The sequence below is a fragment of the Anolis carolinensis genome, chromosome 5, assembly GCF_035594765.1.
Source record: "Anolis carolinensis isolate JA03-04 chromosome 5, rAnoCar3.1.pri, whole genome shotgun sequence".
In the NCBI taxonomy this organism is placed as follows: Eukaryota; Metazoa; Chordata; class Lepidosauria; order Squamata; family Dactyloidae; genus Anolis; species Anolis carolinensis.
Window position 1 is genome coordinate 38,070,524 of NC_085845.1, and position 20,580 is coordinate 38,091,103.

General features: G+C 38.3%; 1 long non-coding RNA gene across 1 annotated transcript in view; it reads left to right on the plus strand.

Annotated features, from left to right (window-relative positions):
* Positions 1-13,022, plus strand: part of LOC134299419 (uncharacterized) — a 34,035-nt gene extending 21,013 nt beyond the window's left edge. Inside the window, exon 4 of the long non-coding RNA XR_010006628.1 lies at positions 12,130-13,022. This is a non-coding gene — a long non-coding RNA (uncharacterized LOC134299419). The remainder of the gene's footprint in view (positions 1-12,129) is intronic.
* The last annotated feature ends 7,558 nt before the right edge of the window (positions 13,023-20,580 follow it).

Here is a 20,580-nt window from a genome sequence, read left to right on the forward strand (position 1 = left end):
AGTGAGGGCTGGTGACATATGGTGACAAATGCAGGTTCAGTAGGCCTGCTTATTAAACAAGCTCACTGAATCCTATTTTCATTTATAACTTTTATAATTTAACTTTGGTTCCTCAAGGACCTAGTGATGTTTAGAAAAGTGTTCTCTCTAGGTCTCCAGCATGATTCTCTTGTCTTTTACCAAAGGTTTCACTGGGCATTGACTACAGAATTTCTCTGAAGGCCTGGAGAGAAAACCTTTCTAGACATTTTCTATGTCCTCCAGAGTGATTCTATAGTGTGCTAAATCATACAGGAAGTTGGATTAAACTCATAGCCTCATCAGACGGCCAGTGGCAGGAGGTGGCAATGCTCTGCTTTGCACCGAGGAATGGGAAATCCTGCTCCCCACTCCTCACATCCCCCAGAATACCTGGGAGGTCTTTCCCCCATTGATTATGGCAACATGGGTAGTGTTCCATGCTGCCGTGGTGGCTGCATGCTGGTTCTGTCCTCCTTCACCCACGGAGCCGGCACGACTTCATCTGGTAGGAGCTGGCCGGCTCCATGAGTGACTAGGGCTAGATTGCCATATGCTACTGATTCTAGCCCCATATGATGAGGTCGTCAAATGAAGGAGGTGTTAAAACTGGAGAAAGGGACATCAACAATTTAAGTTATGTACATGGTACACAACCATTATAAAATAGCAAGATCTCCCATTCTTAAGGTTGCCATAATTTGGAGCTGATGTGATGACATTTAACAATGACATTTAAGTAAGAGCAAGTATCATTGAACATGATGGGGCTCACATCACAATAAAAATGTATTGAAATGCACTGTAAGTCTGGGTTTTACCCTTTCACGATGACTCCGTAAATTAAGGGAGAAAGAACAAATTATGATAAAAGGGAGAAGGAAATTTTAAAATCATCATGCCCTTCCCAGCTCCCACCTGTATATCGTTTGATCAATTTTTACCTACTGATAGTGAATAGGGGACCCTTGTGAGCTCGGTTTAATTCCTGACAATTTGCAAACTATGCTTCCTTTCCATAATTAAAAATGTAATTTGTGCTCTGTTTTTAATGTTTTTACAAAGAACATTAATTCAGTAATTTGCATAGTAACATTTGCTTTCCTCTCTGTTTAGCACAGGAATATTATTTTTTTAAAAGGTGAGAGGCTTAGATATGACTGTTCATAATGTACTTATTGAATAAGAGCATATTAAAATTCTGATTAAAATAAAATATCTAATGAAAAAGGATTAAGCTGCTTTAGTGTTTCATTTCCATTTTTCACATGATAAGTACAAGGTGCAGAAGATTCAACAATTGAAGGCTGAAATAATGTCCTAAGCTACTGATAGGAAGAAAAGCCCTTTCAAGTAGAATTTTCAACATCTGTTTGCAGGCTTCATTAAGGCTCATTATAGATTGTCATGTAATAGAGAACTTGTATTTTTTAGATGATCTATGTCCATCTGTAAAGATAAAAGTCTTTCTTAAAGCAGAACAAGAAAGAACAGAGGAGTGTGTGTGTGTGTGTGTATATATATATATATAATATATATATATGAAGATAGATGCTTTTAAACTGTGGTGTTGGAGGAAAATTATAAGAGTGTCTTGGACTGCAAGAAGTTCCAACCAGTCCATCCTCCAGGAAATAATGCCAGACTGTTCACTGGAGGGAAGGACATTAGAGGCAAAGATGAAGTACTTTGGCTACATAATGAGAAGACAGGAAACCTTAGAGAAGAGAATGATGATGGGAAAAATGGAAGGAAAAAGGAAGAGGGGTCGACCAAGGGCAAGATGGATGAATGGTATCCTTGAAGTGACTGGCTTGATCTTGAAGAAGCTGGGGTGGCAACAGCCAACAGGGAGCTCTGGTGTGCGCTGATCCATGAGGTCACGAAGAGTCATGAGAGACTGAACGAATAAACAACAACAACAACAAAAGATTATAACCCTCTCCTTTAATTAGCTAAGCCAAGCCATAAAAGGCACATACAATTACTTAAACGGAAAAGTAAGCACAAGGACTGCAGTGGCTACTGGGATTGTAGTGGATCAATTAGAAGTTTATGAACAGGGAAATTGATTCAAGTTTCAAATCACACGTGGAAAAGAACTAAGGATATGGTTGGAACATACTCTAAGCTGAATTAAAAACATATCTTCTCTTTAGAAAGCATGGATAAGATTCTTTGTGGAGTAGTAATTTTAGAGCTTGGATAAGCAAAGTATGGCCTTTAAGATCTTGTTGAACTACAACATGCATCAGCCCCAGTTAGTTAGCAAGGTCAATGTTGGGGAACAATGTAAATCAGTGGTTCTTAACCTGTGGTTCCCTGGGTGTTTTGGCCTACAACTTCCAGAAATCCCGGCGAGTTTACTAGCTGTTAGGATTTGTGGGAGTTGAAGGCCAAAACATCTAAGGACCCACAGGTTGAGAACTACTGATTTCAATGGCAGCTTGATAATATCTGGAGAGTTGTACTTTACTCAGTTCTAGAATATGCACTTGACTATGTAAGACAGGTAGGATTGATGAGTAGATTTCCATATAATTTTTTTCTGAAATAACTGTTATGACTTTCTCTTGACCTCTCTCTCTCTTTCTGGGAGAGAGAGAGGAAGAAAATTTACAAACTGGAAGAAAAAAGATTCAGAAAAACATCTGTTTGAAGAGCAGCAGAATTTGGCCTTCAGACAGCCCAGCTGAAATAGCACAACACATTTTTAAACTCATCTTTTTCAAGGATGCATTCCAGTCTATCATTTTGTCCTTTATTTGTTGTTACTGCATATATTTAGGTCATTCGGGTTATTAAAACTCAAAAAGGAATCTATCATGAAGTTTTCTAGACAAGATTTAGTTAAAGGTGATTTGCTTTCATCTGAGAACAAGAGAGCATGATTTACTGAAGATCACCCAGGGGGAGAAATCCTGGTCTCCCAGAATCATAGATCTACATTCAGACCACTGCATTACATTAGTTCTATGATTCATATTTCTAATTCTATTCAAGATACAAAGTTTCTTGTTTGATAGGAAATCCAGGCCTTGGCCAACCTTTTAATTCTTCAAAGCACTTCAAAACATAGAATGGAGATGGGAGTGGTACTCACTTTCTTTTGATGGGCTTCCGATAGGCAGCTAGTTGGCAGTGTATAAAGAGATTATTGTGCTAAAACAGGTCTTTGTTCATGATAGGAACTAATTTCAATCAATTAGGTTGCAAATTAAATTGGAAATTTGTTCATGAAAAGGGGCAATGTAAACACATTTAATTGTTAAATACAGTGATTGACTAAAGTTGGGATTTCAGCATAAATGTTTTCTCAGTATCAATTTATTTGTTAAGCTATTAATTAGTTTAAATCAGCCATACTTCGAAAGAGCCAACAGGTTTACACTACTCAGTGGTGTTCTTATCTATAGCCTTCTTCTCCTTGAGATTGGCAAAACTATACCTTTTTGTTAGTTCCTCCAGGTTGGGGAATTATAGTAGCTAGTTCTGAATATTTAGTTCAGTATTTGGATTAAGGACCTTTTTAGTTAGCCATACTGTAAGTGTTATTCCACTCGTTATCTCTCAGTTTAATATACTGTAAACGGTTATTATGAAGATATAGTGGGGAGGAGGAGAACCGTAATGCCACTTTGAATTCATTGGGGAAAGTGGGGTATAAATGGGGTGGGAGGATGACCAAGAGGTCTCGTCCATCCCCACAGGTACCATGTTGCTGCGACAGTGCTCCAGCACTCATCTGTTCTGCCCATCACATGGCCTGCGAAGCTACCCTGTTTCCCCTAAAATAAGACATCCCCAGAAAATAAGACCTAGTAGAGGTTTTGCTGAATTGCTAAATATAAGGCCTCCCCTGAAAGTAAGACCTAGTAAAGTTTTTGTTTGGAAGCATGCCCACCAAACAGAACACCAGAGCATGCAGGATTGGTAAATGTACATACCATAGAGTGTTGTACATGGAAATATTGGTAGTAACAAGAAATTCTTGATAGGATTCACAGTTTGTCTGGTTATGCTGGTTTGTGATGACAACTACTGTACAGTATGTAATAAATGTTCATTTTTTTGTTCAACAATAAATGTGAATTTTCTTCATGGAAAAATAAGACATCCCCTGAAAATAAGACCTAGCGCATCTTTGGGAGCAAAAATTAATATAAGGCACTGTCTTATTTTCGGGGAAACACGGTATGTTTGAGTTTGGCAACGTGGCATAGAACAGTGGTTTTCAACCTGGAGTCCCCAGATGTTTTTGATTTTCAATTCTCAGAAATCCTAACAGCTGGTAAACTGGCTGGGATTTCTGGGAGTTGTAGGCCAAAAACATCTGGGGACCCCAGGTTGAGAACCACTGCCATAGAGGATCTTTCACTTTTGATATTAATGTGGGAGACATATGTACTTTATTATGATCTACCAGGAAATAAACATACATTTTTACAGTTGATGTTTATAAAATACACACTCATCCTTAACTTCAGTAGTAAGGTCTTCATTGAACAATTGATGGTGAATATTGATTTATCCAACCTGAAGGATCTGGCTACCAGTCTGCTTCTGGGCTAAATACAAAGTACTGGTTATTATCTATAAAGTCTTAAATGGTTCGGGCCCTGTCTTTATAAAAAAATCGCATCTCTAAATACAGACCAGCACAAGCACCGTGATCTGTGGAGGAGGCCCTGCTCTCAGTCCCACCTTTGTCTCAAGTACGGTTGGTGGGAAGAGGGGTTCTTCTTCATGATTGTTCCCTGACTCTGGAACGCCCTCCCTAAAGAACTGAAAATGGCACACACTCTCCTCTCCTTTAAATAGCTTCTAAAAACCCACCTATGTACCCTAGCTTACAGAGAGGAGGATAATTAATGCATTTTTATACATACCTTCATCTGCTTGTTGGACACCTATCTTTGCTCGTTGGAAGTTGTAGACTATCTTGGCTTCAATATTGTGTAATTTTTAAGGAGTTTTAAGAGCTTGTCATGTTGTAAATGTTTGTGATGTATCGTGTCTGTTTATTTAAGTTGTTATTTTATAATTGTATTGAGTCTGTTTTTTAACCATCGGTTTGATTTGTTATTGTTGTTTTGGCATTGAATGTTCGCCATTGTGTTTATTTTTCTGGAAACCGCCCTGAGTTCCCCTGGGGAGATAGGGCGGGTTTCTAAATAAATAAATAAATAAATAAATATTATTTTGAGCAAAACTAAAAACATGCAGGATCCAATAACATTGATCATCAGCTAAATCAATAGCAACTAGGTAAGTTTTAATATACTGCTCAGCAATTGCTTTAGTGGATCCACTCTGGTTGAGACTAGTGAAATGGATTTACTTGCTGGCATACATTTTCCAAGGTTTCATATACAGTAAAACAGCATTTTACTCAATGTGTTTGACAGAGGGCCATTAATTCAGTGTTAAGAGATTATACATGTAAACTTAATAGGCTTTCATTTAAATTTAATTGTAACCAAGCTTTTCCATGAAAGCAATAGAGAAAGAAACACTGAATATTGCAAATGTATACAATTCAAAATATTGCTATATTTCTTTTGCAAAAAATATTTCTGTGTTTAAAAGTGAATTAGATTCACTATAGTAGATAGTGTGAACATTAAGCCTGGCCTGTTTTTCTACAAGAAAGGAGCCCTTTTCACACATTATACTTGATAATTGGAAAATGGAGAATGAGGTAGCATCCCTGTCCTTTCTCTTAATTTCTAAATTTTAACAAAACATGACGTGAACGTTAGAAATGTGTTATCCTTCTTCCTCCTACCATGCATAAAAAGTATAATGTGTGGATTTTCTATAGTCTCTTGATTGTTTCACTGGTTGGCCACATGGGGCCCTTTCATTGCACATAGATGTGATTTCACTTTAACTGTCACGATTGCATCCTATGGAATATTGGGACTTGTAGTTTGGGACAGGCCTTTATTTATTTATTTTATTTACAGCATTTATATTCCGCCCTTCTCACCCCGAAGGGGACTCGGGGCGGATCACATTACACATATAGGCAAACATTCGATGCCTTTTAACATAGAACAAAGACAAACAAACATAGGCTGTGAGCCGGGCCTCGAACTCATGACCTCCTGGTCAGAGTGATTCATTGCAGTGATTGATTGCAGCTGCTCTCCAGCCTGCGCCACAGCCCGAACCCTTTAGCCAATTGGGGGGGGGGGTTAACCCCCCTCCCCAAAATAGTTCAGGTTAAAAAATACCCTGGTTTAATTACCTAGTGTAATTCTTGGGATTATGGAAGGTGAGATACATTTGAATGGGACCAGGTTTTCCCATCCTGAGGGTGTTGGTAGTTGGCAACAGAAAGAAACTTTATGGTAAATACTGTATTTACTCAAGTCTAAGGCACATCTATTTTGGCTAAAACACATTCCCAAAAATTAGGGTGAGCATTAGTTTCTAGTGTTATGGTAATTTAAGTGTTGAGCCAAAGGAAAGGGGGGAGTTGCTTGAGAAGCACTATGAGGTTTGCAGACACAGAGCAGCCATGGGGAAAATAAGGAAAAGACATTGAGAAGGTAGCTACTTCCTTTAAAAACATTTTCTGCCTTCCTGTCTCAAGGTTAGATGCTACTGAAGGCTTCTCAGGGTGCCTTGGAAGCCAAATGAAGGAAGGCTAAAGACCTTGTAAACTACTGCTCCCATGATTCCATAAAATTGATCCGTAGCCGTGAAAGTGGTGTCAGACTACATTAATTCCAGTCTAGATTCACCCAAGGACTTTGGAATCACCTGGGATGCAACTATACATCTATGTGGTTTGATAACACTTAGAATATCATTATTCAATGTATGGAATTCTGGGATTTGTAGTTTGGGGAGGCACAAGCACTCTTTGGCAGAGAAGGCTAAAGAGACCTAGAACTATAACTCCTAGGATCCCATAGTATTGAGCCAGGACAATTAAAGTGGTGTCAAGCTGCATTCAGTCTATAGCATAGATTCACCCAAGGAAGCTGAGACAGGATAAACAGGAGAGTCTCCTTGAGGGAATTTCTATTTCTCTGGTTTTCTTTTCCATTGCTGGAAGATTTGGTGTCCTAACACTGGTTTTTAAAGAAGCAATTCTAAGCAGGCAGCAACTGTAATGCACACCTTTTTTGGCTAAATTACAAAGAGTGCACTTTTTGTCACTGCACATTACATTACATTAGCCAGTAAATACTTTATTTGGTTTCAGGGTTATGAAAATTGAGGTGCGCATTAGATTTGATGACACACTAGATTCAAGTAAATACAGGAATATGTTCTTTTAATGTTGCACACACATCTCCCTTGAAGTGTTAAGCTGATCTTACCCACTATTTCCTCAACCATGTTGTGCTTTCAAGACATACAGGAATCTTTCCTTATCTGAGAGTTCATTGTGTACAATTTAATTTATTTTAGTCAACTGAGTTTTGAAAATATCACAGCATTTTAACTGCAATAGCTTGATGTTATGAAATCATGGGAATTGTAGTTTTACAGGGTCTTTTGCCTTTTCTGCCATAGGGTGCCTCACCAAACTACAAATTGCACAATTCCAGAGTGCTGAACCGTGGCAGGTAAAGTGGTTCTAAACTTCATTAATTCAACAGTGTAGATGAATCCTTTTGTCACATAGTGACTCTTCTAGACATGATGCTTACTTACATGGCAAGATGTCAAAGTGGGTAGATCATGGTGAGTTTTCTGGCAGCTCCCTCTAAAATTGACATATGCATCTGCACACTTTTGTGTCTTTTTACTTGCATTTCTGGAATGCCTTGTTCAATATCAGTTATAACATATAGATTAATTTTGGGCTGAGCTCGTTGTTTGTTTCTCTCACTTTCAACTGCCAGTTTTCCTGAAACCAAAATAGTGTGCCTAAATCCTCAGTGATCAGTTTGAATTAAAATAAACATATGCATTTAAGAGGAAAGTGGTAAAAGTGAGCAGAACAGCAAACAGGGACAGTTCCTCTTACTCCTCTGTTCCCTACAGGTTATTCTGTGAAAAATCCTGTGTGTCTGTTTGTGTAAGACATTTTAAGTAAAATATATTAAATGTCAAGGGTAGGACTCTCCAGCTGAACACAGTCTCAATTCCTTGGGTATGTAGTTAAGAAAAGAATAGACATGCAGTGTTATGAATGGCTTTACGTGCTCTGAAGATTCTTGCTTGAATTATCCCTTAAAAATACAAAATAGCTTGAAACCTAAATGTTCAAAGGCAAACTGGTTAGTTAAAAATAATGGCAGAAAGATCAAAAATGTTGGTCAACTGATGTGAGAGATGAAGGATGAAGATAGGGAGCAAATGATGAAAGTTCATGTCAAAGATAGACATTGGGCAGAAAGATAGACCAATCTGTTTGGCAGGTAAAGTGACTCCTATTCTTTAGAGATAAAAGTAGTATGTTACTTATCAATCTTGGAAACATTTATACAGCAACAGCACATACAACATTTCTGAAGTGAAATCTTCAAAATTACAAGGCCCTATGCTGTTCTCCAGGATGCTGAACAATTTCAAGGCACTATGCTGTTATCCAAGGTGCTGAACCTATTTAGTCATCAAAGACAGTACGCATCACTGCCTAACTGATTTTCTAAGGTTACAAAACAATGTAAGAAGTGTTGGGAAAGCAAGGGAGGATTATGAGTGGAGCACATCATCATATGAGGTTTTAAAAGGCAGAGTAATGGTGCAATAAAAGCCTGTCTAGAACAGCAAAGAGAGGGGGAAAAACGCATCACATAAATGCTAAGGGAAAAGAAGAAGACATTATAAGAATACAACAAATCCACAATTGTGTGGTGAGAGGGAAATTGAAGTGACAGCTAATGTCAGGGACGTGTGTATGCATGTAGGTGTAAGCTAGTGCAGATCATTTCATACTTTTTTGATTTAACAATGTGCAGCAGAAATATTGTAATTGTATTCATCAGGCTCTTTGTCTCTCTTGGTTTTTTTTAAAAAAATCCCTGGTAATGTTGTAGTCACCTTTAAAGCAAAGCAGATAACTCCCTTTTTGAACTGGAGGATTCTGATGAGAAAGAGAACTGTGGGATAAAATTTGGAGGAAAATTGCAGGTCTTGAACTGCTGAGTCCATCCTCGCCACCCTGTGTACTAGGAGAGAGGATGAGATGTGGAATCTAATGTGTAAAGTACCCCCAAAGCTAAATAATAGAGCAACAATCCTCTGGTAGAATTAATGAGGCTTAAAAAAAGAGTGGAAAGATCCATTCAATAGTTGTAAACAGTAAGGGAGGTATAGATGATGTGTAACCTCTGGAATCCTAGGAATAACAGTCAAAAGATTACCTGGAGAACTCCTTTCTATTAGATGTGAGGTAGGATGAAAGAAAGGAGGAGGAGAGACAGGGAGACAGAGCACATGTGAGAGAGACAAAAAGAACATTTTGTTCTTCTTGGAAATGTGTTCAGACAGAAGCTGCTTCATTTATAAAGAATCTTCTCCAGGCAGTTAATTAGCTTTGTCAGTCAGCTCCCGCCAACCAGATTATTGAACTGTTTCATATTTGAAATTCTTTAAACTAACATCTTGACATTGCCGGTAGGTGTGTTAATAATATGAAGACATGAGAAGAATTTATTAGCTTTGGTGTGCTGTCTGTGAATGGAGTAGCGAGTTGCTTCAGACTATCCAAACACAGCTTGAGCTTTCTGCTGAAAAGTTATAATTGCATTTTGAAAATGCTATTAGCTTTCTTTGAGGTAGCAAATGGCAATATCATTGTGTAGGCTGTGCTGTGTACATAATAATGAATCCTAATGCAGTAAATGCCAGTTTTCACACATATCAGGCCACTAAAGAGAAAAGTGAAACTAGATTTTTAAAAAAGAAATCATCTCAATTATTTGATTGTGGGATTTTAAGAGCTGAAGCCTTGTTTGGTCAGCTTTGTGGTCATGAATGCTGAGCTACGTCTGTGTCCCAGAAGGTTAGGCAATTTACATGCATAGGGCACCTTATTCTTTTCCCCTCCTGAAGTGAACCAAATTGACACATATTGTGCTCCTTCCTGTTCATCTAGGTTGGGTCTTAAGGCTGACACAGACATCTTACTGAATGATTTGCTACATAGGGATAATCTCAATTTTTATATAAATAATTGCATATTGACATGCAGTCAGGAATATGATTTAGAAGAAGTAGATGTTTTGGGCAGCAACTGAATCTTCTGTCTCTGTATATTTATTTTGCTGCTTTTCATGTGTGTCTGTCCAGCTTGCATTTTTTTCTATGCCAAGATTAAGTCAGTTCAAATCATACAGAGACACCTGTAGATATAATTCTAGCTTAACCTCCAGATATCTTATTCAGCTATCAATCAGCTTCTGAGACATCAGAAGGAATCGCTAATCTCATTGGTGTAGAAGGTCCCATCCTTCCATCAGTCAGTAGGGATGTGATGTTTTTAACTGTGTTTTAACCATATTCTGTACCAGATAACTCACATAATTTGTCAAAAGGAGGAATCCTGTAACCTGTATACATTATTCATATTTGCAGAATGCCAGGAGGGTCAAAACACACAGGGGCCCCTGTACAAATAATTCTAGCTTAATCCCCAGATATCTTATTCAGCTATTAATTAGCTTCTGAGATAGCAGAAGAAATGGCCAATTTCCAGAGTATGCCTTGATTACACAGTTCTAGCTGTGTGATAGGACCTTGACTATTACAATTCCACCCTAAAAAGAGGTTTGGTGAAGATCATGGCATCTCTGTCAGAGTACTACCATTTTCTCCCCTGAACTAGAGCTTTCTGGCAAACATCCGTAAGTTCTTCAACAAATAAGTCCCATGATTCCAAGGGATGGAGCAAATTGATCCATGACCATTAAAATGACAATTAGATACCATCCAAATTTATGCTGCTTTGTACTTCAAGGAGGAAGGTATCCATATAATATTTAGATTTTACTAAGAAATGTACCCAGTATTTCAATGAAATGGAAGATTGAATGGGGCACCTTGAGTCCTTAAAATGTATTTCATGAAAAATCAACTAAAATCCACAGTAACTGACCTTGCATGACAATGTATGGAATATCAACCAAGTGTATTATATAGTCAATATCCATGCAGAAGTGTTCATTAAAATGTTTATAGAAAGATGGTTGCGGATCAAATTAAAAACCTTACTACACTCAACATTTCTGTTCCATTAGATCAGTGTTTCTCAACCTGGGGTCCCCAGATGTTTTTGGCCTTCAACTCCCAGAAATCCTAACATCTGGTAAACTGGCTGGGATTTCTGGGAGTGGTAGGCCAAATCCATCTGGGGACCCCAGGTTGAGAACCACTGCATTAGATAATATGCTATGTTTGTTGACACAGTGATCAGGATTGTAGAATGTATGGGTTTTACTTGTTATTTTATCTGCTTTTTCAGTTTTTTTAAATGCTCATTTTCATTTTATTTCAAAATTTATTATTGTCTACCAAAGGTTTTGTCAGAAAGTGATTTAAGTATTGATATAAATATATAACTGAAGGATATTTGAGTGTCTTGCTACATATGGACTGAAATCTCACTTTTACAGAAGATGGCTGCATCACCTATTCTTGCCGTATCACTTCCTTTCATATTATGTGCCTTGAATACTGATGGACAAGACAGATTTCAACAAACATTTAAAATTATGTCTTCCAGTCTTACTGATGGATTTTCTGGATGTCCAGACCTGTAATACCGATTTGCTTGTAACATAAGCTTCTTTGACCTTCTAGATGAATCAGTCCTGTGTGTCTGTTATTAGATGATATCGGACAGTGTTTGGAAGATGAAATTTTCATAGAAGTCCTCATGCATGTACTGTAGTTATTTGTTTCAGCAATTCATAAATGCTTTATATTCATATCATTCTGCTACACATAGAACCGTTCACTCCATGAAATGTGAAATATTCTTGGTTTTCCTTGTAGTGCTGGATGTTTATTTTATTTTCACACTCTTTTTTGTGACTTAGCTTTTAGCACAGAAATTGTTAATTACAAAGACAGGATGAATAATGACTCTTAAAATTCTGATTTTGTTCTGATTTTATTTCTGTAAACAATTCTTCATTCCAGGTGCACTGGGAGCCCCCCAGTGGCGCAGTGGGTTAAACCCTTGTACCAGCAGGATTGATGACTTGAAGGTTGGGTTGCTGAGCTGAAGGTTGCCAGTTCGAATCCAACCCGAGGAGAGCACAGAAGAGCTGCTCTATCAGCTCCAGCTCCATGCAAGGACATGAGAGAAGCCTCCCACAAGGATGATAAAAACATCAAAACATCCGGGTGTCCCTGTGCAACGTCCTTGCAGATGGCCAATTTTTCACACCAGAAGTGACTTTCAGTTTCTCAAGTTACTTCTAACATGAAAAAAAATCCAGTTGCACTGATCTATATGAATATTTTGGCTCTAAGTTGTGTACTTTGTTCTCCACTGCCATGAAAGGCATGCAATCTCTGCACTCCATTTTACTGTGGCTTCATGTGACACCAAACATGTACTCCATAGAATTTTCCAATTCTTTAGATTACATTTTTAGGGCACTTTAATGTCTTCAAGAGTGAACACCAATTTTGGCAGAAGTAGAATCAGATGAAAGTACACAATTAGATCCTGCTTTTTAACAAACTTATTTTTAAAATGTTCCTTTTGATCCAAAACAACACATGCTGTCGTGGCTATAGCTATGATGATGACTAGTATAGCATTGTACATCATTAGATCCTGTTTTTAACCAATTTATTTTTAATGTTCCTTTTGATCTAAAACAACACATGCTGTCACTGCTGTAGCTATGATGACTATTATAGCATTGTTCATAACAAATTATTATCAACAAATTTCAGTTAAGCACAAATGCTTTTGCCGGCTATCAGGACATCTGGTAAGACTAATGTTATATCAGTACCACCATCAGAGTTAGTCTGACAATAGTAACTTCTGTGTCTGCCCATTGCATAAACTAACATTCTCCTTTATTTATTTATTTATTTATTTATTTACAGTATTTATATTCCGCCCTTCTCACCCCGAAGGGGACTCAGGGCGGATTACAATGAACACATATATGGCAAACATTCAATGCCAATAGACAAACAACATTCAGTTTTAGACAGACACAGAGGCATTTTTTAACATCTTTCCAGCTTCACGATTTCCGGCCACAGGGGGAGCTGTTGCTTTACCGTCCATTGATGGCTGTTCTTCCTCATTCTTTTCCTCGTGAGCAGTTTTATGGTGTTGTAGATTAGTTAAATTAGCCTCCCGCATAAAGTGTCCCTAAATTTTCCCTACTTGACAGATGCAACTGTCTTTCGGGGCTGCTAGGTCAACAGCAAGCCGGGGCTATTTTTTTTTTTATGGTCGGAGGCTTAACCCGACCCGGGCTTCGAACTCATGACCTCTTGGTCAGTAGTGATTTATAGCAGCTGGTTACTAGCTAGCTGCGCCACAGCCCGGCCCCCTAAAGATGTCAAATGTTATTGTGAATTGAAATCAAAACAAAATAGTATCCAGTACAATCTTACAGTGTTTTCCTATTTTCAGTATTTTTTCCAGGTTAGGATAAGAAAGAACTAAATTTCTGATGTCTTACCATGCATTTAACAGTAGATATTGGGCAAGAGTAAAGGTGAAATAAATTATGTCCTTACAAATGTTATTTGCTGCTGTTCTCAGTGAACAATTAAATTGGATTCTTAAAGTTTTATAATTTAGAAATTTCTGTTTTTTATTTTGCCTCTGTAGTTTTTTCATCTAGCAGTATCCTTAAAATTAATTTGGTTTTCTTTATTGCAGTGTTAATAATAAATAATAAACTTTATTTTTATATCCCGCCCCATCTCCCCGAAGGGACTCGGGGCGGCTTACAACAGGGACAAGCCCGAAAACAACAACACAAGACATTTGACCAAAAACATTCCAACGATTCACAAAATAAATAATAAATACATTAAAATCCAAGCAATAAAATCAGAGAATTAAAAACAAACCAGCGGGGACAGGTTTCATAAAGTGCTGTGTCATGGAAATGAGTGATAAAGTGCCGTAAAGTGTTCTAGGCTATCAATTAAAGTATTTGCGTCAAAACACATTTAGCTGATCTTGTAATCAGTTTTAGATCAAGGCCTACTAAGATTTCTGTGCTGTCAGCTGATATTGCAATAAATGATCCTGTGTAGTGCTGCTACGCTTACCTTTTTCCTTGATCCTGTTTAACATTGGAAGTCACAGTAGCTTTAACTACTGGTAGTGACGTTTGTCAACATGTTTTCTTGCCCCCCCCCCTCCCCATAATTCTTTCTTCTCCCCGTGTCTATCTCTTCCTTTTTGCCTTCCCTTGTTTCTCCCTACAGGCTGTTAGGAATTGTGGGAGTTGAATCCAAAACCCCTGGAGGGCCAAAGTTTGCCCATGTCTGCTCTATTCACATGTTTGTCTGAAGTGTGGTATAATATCAGAGGTGAAGCTACTTTGCACACAAAGAATTCTACAAGTTGCAAAAATGTTTGCATAGGGATATGATCATACTTTCAATTAATTGGTGTGTGTTTGTGTATATTCAGTTTCAATATGAGCACAAAACTCACTGAATGTATCTCTCTATATCTATTTATTCTACAATCTGTTCTAGATAAACCCAGATATTAGTATTGCATTGTTTATCAAACTTGCATATTGTTACATCCGAAGAACATTCTGTGGTGAGAATAAGTCTTGTAAGTAACAAGTCTTTGAAAGTAACAAGATATGAAGACTGCCCAATTTGAAGCACAAAGCAATGGGAGCTTAGGGGATGCTTTCTTTTCTATTTTTATTAAACTTGTGAAGTGGGATTCCAATCTGTCTGAAACTTGGCAGGTTTGATGCCTTTGGGGATCAAGCAGAAGACTTGGATATATTTATGCTATTTGAATGAAAACTGTCAAACTTACATGGAGGAAAATATAAGAAGGTTTTCCACTGGAAGCCATGAGAAGCTTGGAATGTGTTTCCCATTATTTAATTGTGCATAAAATGGGGACCCTTTCCCCAATCTGTCTGAAACTTGTCAAAATCATTGCCCTGGGGAATTCCTGGGAAATCCATCCCATTTAGATGTAAGCCTCCAAAACTACTGGCATTTGCTTCAAAGGACAGAAGCTGAATTTCAGTTATTAACTAGAATTTGGAAATGTCACTTTGAAACAATCTGCTTCTTGTTGGTTGTTGTTTCACCCTTAGAGTTCATTACCCATAATTCACAAGTAACTGATAATGAAGTATTTTAATAATACACTTTTCAAGTATTCTTTAAGGATATCTCTACTCCCACCTGTATTTCCAACTGATATGGTGCTTTGAAACTATTTTTCTTTCTTTCTTGAAAAATAGACATGGATAACATACAATATACAGACTGTGTTGTCGAAGGCTTTCATGGCCGGAATCACAGGGTTGTTGTATGTCTTTCGGGCTGTGTGGCCATGTTCCAGAACAGCCCAGCCATGAACATGGGTGACGTTTCGCCCACATCTATGGCAGGCATCCTCAGAGGTTGTGAGGTATGGATAAACTAGGCAAGGAAAGGAAAAAATATATATCTGTGAGGAATCCAGGGTGTGGCAAGAGTCCTTTGTCACTGGGAAGCCAGCATTAATGTTTCAGTTAATTACTCTAATTAGCATTGGAAAGGTTTTGTCTCTTGCCTGGGAGGCATCCTTTAGTCATTAGCCGTCCTTGGGGCTCCTCTGCCCTCAGAGTGTTGATTCTCATCTACTGTTTTGATTTTAGAGTTTTTTTTAATACTGTAGCCAGATTTTGTTCATTTTCATGGTTTCCTCCTTTCTGTTGAAGTTGTCCACATGCTTGAGGATTTCAATGGCTTCTCTGTGTAGTCTGACATGATAGTTGTTGGAGTGGTCCGGCATTTCTGTGTTCTCAAATAATATACTGTGTCCAGGCTGGTTCATCAAGTGCTCTACTATGGCTGATTTCTCTGGTTGAATTAGTCTGCAGTGCCTTTCATGATCTTTGTCTCTTTTTTGGGCACTGTGTTTGGTGGTCCCTATGTATACTTGTCCACAGCTGCATGGTATCCGGTAGACTCCTGCAGAGGAGAGAGGATCCTTCTTGTCTTTCACTGACCATAGCATTTGTTGGATTTTCTTAGTGGGTCTGTAGATAGTTTGTAGGTTGTGCTTCTTCATCAGTTTGCTATGCGGTCAGTGGTTCCCTTGATGTATGGTAAGAACACCTTTCCTCTGGGTGGATCTTTGTCTTGACTCTCATGGCTTGTTCTTGGCCTTGCAGCTCTTCTGATGTCTGTGGTGGAATATCCATTGGCCTGTAGAGTCCAGTTTAGGTGGTTTAGTTTACCTTGGAGGACGTGAGGTTCGCAGATTCTTTGTGCACGGTCTGTCAGGGCTTTGATTGTGCTTCTTTTTTGACTTGGGTGATGGTTGGAATTTTTATGAAGGTATCTATTTGTGTGTGTAGGTTTTCTGTAAACTGTGTGGCCCAATTGTTGATTGCGTTTGCGGATGACCAGAACATCTAGAAATGGCAGTTTTCCTTCCTTTTCTTTTTCCATGGTGAATTGGATGTTTGGGTGGATGCTCTTAAGGTGGTCCAGGAACTTGCTGAATTCTTCCTCTCCATGGCTCCAAATTGTGAAGGCGTCATCTACGTATCTGAACCAAACAGTTGGCTTTTTTGGTGCTGTTTCTAGGGCCTGTTTTTCAAAGTGTTCCATATAGAAATTTGCTACTACTGGGCTGAGAGGGCTCCCCATGGCCAAGATACAGACTGCTTTGTATGGTTAATAACACTCAGGAAAGCCTCCTGTACTAATAGTCTTTTACAAAATGCATATAGAGCCTCTGTCATCTACATGCCTTCTTGACACCTTCTTTCCCATGGAAGTGTTCATGTTATTGCTCTGTATAAAGCATTATACCATATTATAAAATACTATAAAAATACAATAAGGTGATAACAATTAATGCATGTGTACTAAGGCTCTACAGTGTTTACTACATGGAAGGCAGAGCCGTTTAGTTTACTAGCTGGCTTGGGAGCACCCATGATTTTCAGGGGTTCCTCACAGGGAAGATGATGTTTTCACCCTGGGAGGCTTGGATGTGTGATTTGGGAGAGATCTACTACTCCAGCTTTCCTTCACCAAGTTGCTTCCCCCTATTAACTTTGCATATCACAAAACAACAACAACCCCCCCCCCAATTAAATAGTTAATATAGGTGCCCTTATTTTATCCCAATTCTTGTGTCTGGTTATTCCTTTGGTTAGTAAGCAATGCACTTCATAGGATCATAGAAGGGACCCCAAAGGCCATGTAATCCAGCCCCTTGCCAGTTCAGGAATCAATTGCTAAAGGATCCTTGTGCAGTAGTAACTCAATATCTGTTTATAATAAATTCAGCGAAGGTGACTTCATAATCTATTCTACTGTCAAATAGCTAATGCTGTCAGGAAGTCCTTACTGTATTTAGTCAGAATATAATTTCCTGTCATTTGAGTTGATTGATACAGAGCCTTTTTCCTCTTGGTCACCCTCCTCCTGATTCCAACTTGTTAATATCCTCATTGAACTGTGGTGAACACTATATTTCTATTGAGATTTTATCAAAGTTATATAGAATGGCACTATTAATTCCCTTGAGCTGGTTACTTTCCATATTGCATTGTTTTTTGTTTGTATTTACTCATTGTTTTTCTTCCCACTTAGGCCTTAAAGTGTATTATAAACAATAATACAAAAAATTATTCAAAACAGACTAAAGACAATTTCAAAGGCCAAAGGCATTGTTTTATACATTTCTTGACTGTATAACTGTATATCTTGAGTATAACAGATGACTACCATTATGTTTAACTAAAGAAATATTGATCGAGTAAGTGCATGTGTACTTAGTGTATGATTAGCACCGTATCATACAACTCCAACAATTATTCTTCAGCTTTGCTTAAAATGGCTTAATTATATGCAAAAGTAAACATTAAGACCAAAGACGTTTATGTGAAAATAATGAAAATATTACTATTCTTTCAGAGCCTGAACAAAGTCCTTCCTGTTGTACCCAAATCAGAAATCATAACTTCATATTAGCCTTTTTGCCTTGTATAATGAAGGTAAGTGAATATTTTAAATAGTTTATTGCTAGTATTTTAGAGTTGCTATGGAATAATCTACAGGCAGGCTGAATAATATGAAACGTACAGGGAACCAGAGCAAAGAAAAAAATGAGCCAGGAGGTCATATGAAATATTGATGGCATTTCAAATACCTAAACAGGAAAGCTAGGACTTTTGCCAAGATTCAAAGAAAGCTGTAGCTTTAGGGCAAAATGAGATGGGAAGTAAAAGCTATTTTGATCTGGTCATTTGATATATTTTTCATTACTTTGTTTTGGTTGTTGTTGTTACAAGGATGTTGCTTCCCTTTCACCAGAAGCACTTAAAAATCCTTTCCCTTAAGTACTATTTCCATTTTCTAAACCACTTCTTCCTAAAGTACTATTAGTGGCAGCATTGAAGAGAAAAAAGACCAGAAAATATATAAATAACCTTCTACTCTTCTTCAACAAAGCCTTGGTAACTGTAACATCATAGGATTGCTGTGAGTTTTTTGGGCTGTACGGCCATGTTTCAGTAGTATATTCTACTGACGTTTTGCCTGCATCTGTGGGTAGCATCTTCAGAGGTTCTGTTGGCTGTGAAGCAAATGGAATATATATATATAGAGAGAGAGAATGTCCATGGTGGGAGGAAGAACCCTTGTCTGTTTAAAGGAAGTGTGAATGTTGCAATTAGCAAGTTCAAATGGCATAGAGTAGCCATGAAGCTGCAAAGTCAATCAGTGAGGCCTCTGGTGGCCTAGGGGATAAAAGCTTTGTGACTTGAAGGTTGGGTTGCTGACCTGAAGGCTACCAGGTTCGAATCCCACCCGGGGAGAGCGCAGATGAGCTCCCTCTATCAGCTCCAGCTCCATGCGGGGACATGAGAGAAGCCTCCCACAAGGATGGTAAAACATCAAAATCATCCGGGTGTCCCCTGAGCAACGTCCTTTCAGACGGCCAATTCTCTCACTCCAGAAACAACTCAGGTTGCTCCTGACACGAAAAAAATCTGCATAGAGATATCCTGGAGGCATCCTCTGTTTGGGAGGTGTTAACTGGCCATTAATATTTCATATAACCTCCTGGTTCAATTTTTTTATTTGCTCTGATTTCCTGTACGTTTCATATAATTCAGTCTGCCTGTAGATTATTCCATAGCAACCATAAAACACCTGGTAATAAACTATTACAAATATTCTCTTACCTTCATCATACAATCAAAAAAGACTAAAATGAAGTTATGATTTCTTGTAATACCATACTTACTTGAGTATAATGTGCCATTGAATGCAATGTGCACCTCTATTTTGAAAGTGCACATTACAAAAAAAGGATTTGTTTTCGAATGTAATGTGGCAATGACCACAAAAAGGCTGGTGGGATGTCACACCCTTCTATCAAGCCTAATGGGAAGCTAGCACTAGCCATGAAAAGGCTGGTGGGAAGCTGCATCCCTCTGCTAGCTTCTTACCAGGCTTGATGGAGGAGCGTAGCTTCCCACCAGCCTTTTCTCAGCCATCACGGTTTCTCCCACCTCTGACCTCAGCGGGGATTACTTGCCCAAATGTGCAGGTGGGTTTACATGTATGATTCTAATGTGCCATCAAAACTAATGTGCACATCTATTTTGGTGCATGTTAGATTTAAGTAAATATGGTACTTCCTATGTACCCACCATTTCATAGAATCATAGAGTTGGACGAGATCTCATGGGCCATCCAGTCCAACCCCCTGCCAAGAAGCAGGGAAATCACATTCAAAGCACCCCCAACAGATGGCCATCCAGCCTCTGCTTAAAAGCCTCCAAAGAAGGATCCTCCACCACATTTATTCCTGCCTTCCTCCTCCTGTTGTCCCAGCATCTCATTTTTCGATTGCAAATACCTAGAAGTAGAAACCTGTTTTTTCAATTATTTGTGAAGTACACATACATATTGTTATTAGTCATCAAGGCAGCTGAGACTTATGGTGACATTATAAATGAGAGACCACCAAGAACTCTAGTCATCAACAGCACTGCTTCAAATAGTCTTGCAAATTCAGGGCCATGACTTCAGATGCAGAAAATGACCAGAAAATCCCATTATATCTTTCTACACTCTCCAAAAAACCTGTGTGTGTTTTTCACATACAATAAATTTGAATGACAAATCTAATATGAACATTAGCTTCTTCCTTATGTGGAGTTTCTTCTTCTATGGACTGAACTGATTGAGAAATTATCTACCCCACAAAAGAAGTTGGCATGGACACTGTACTGGCAAGATTAGACTATGGCAAGTAGCTCTTATATAGGAAACTCATAGGATTCCATGACGAATATGCCGATCAACCACATCACACTAAAATACTGCCAGACAAATATGCCTATCGGCCACATCACACCAAAATAACCCATGGATATCTGTTGAGAA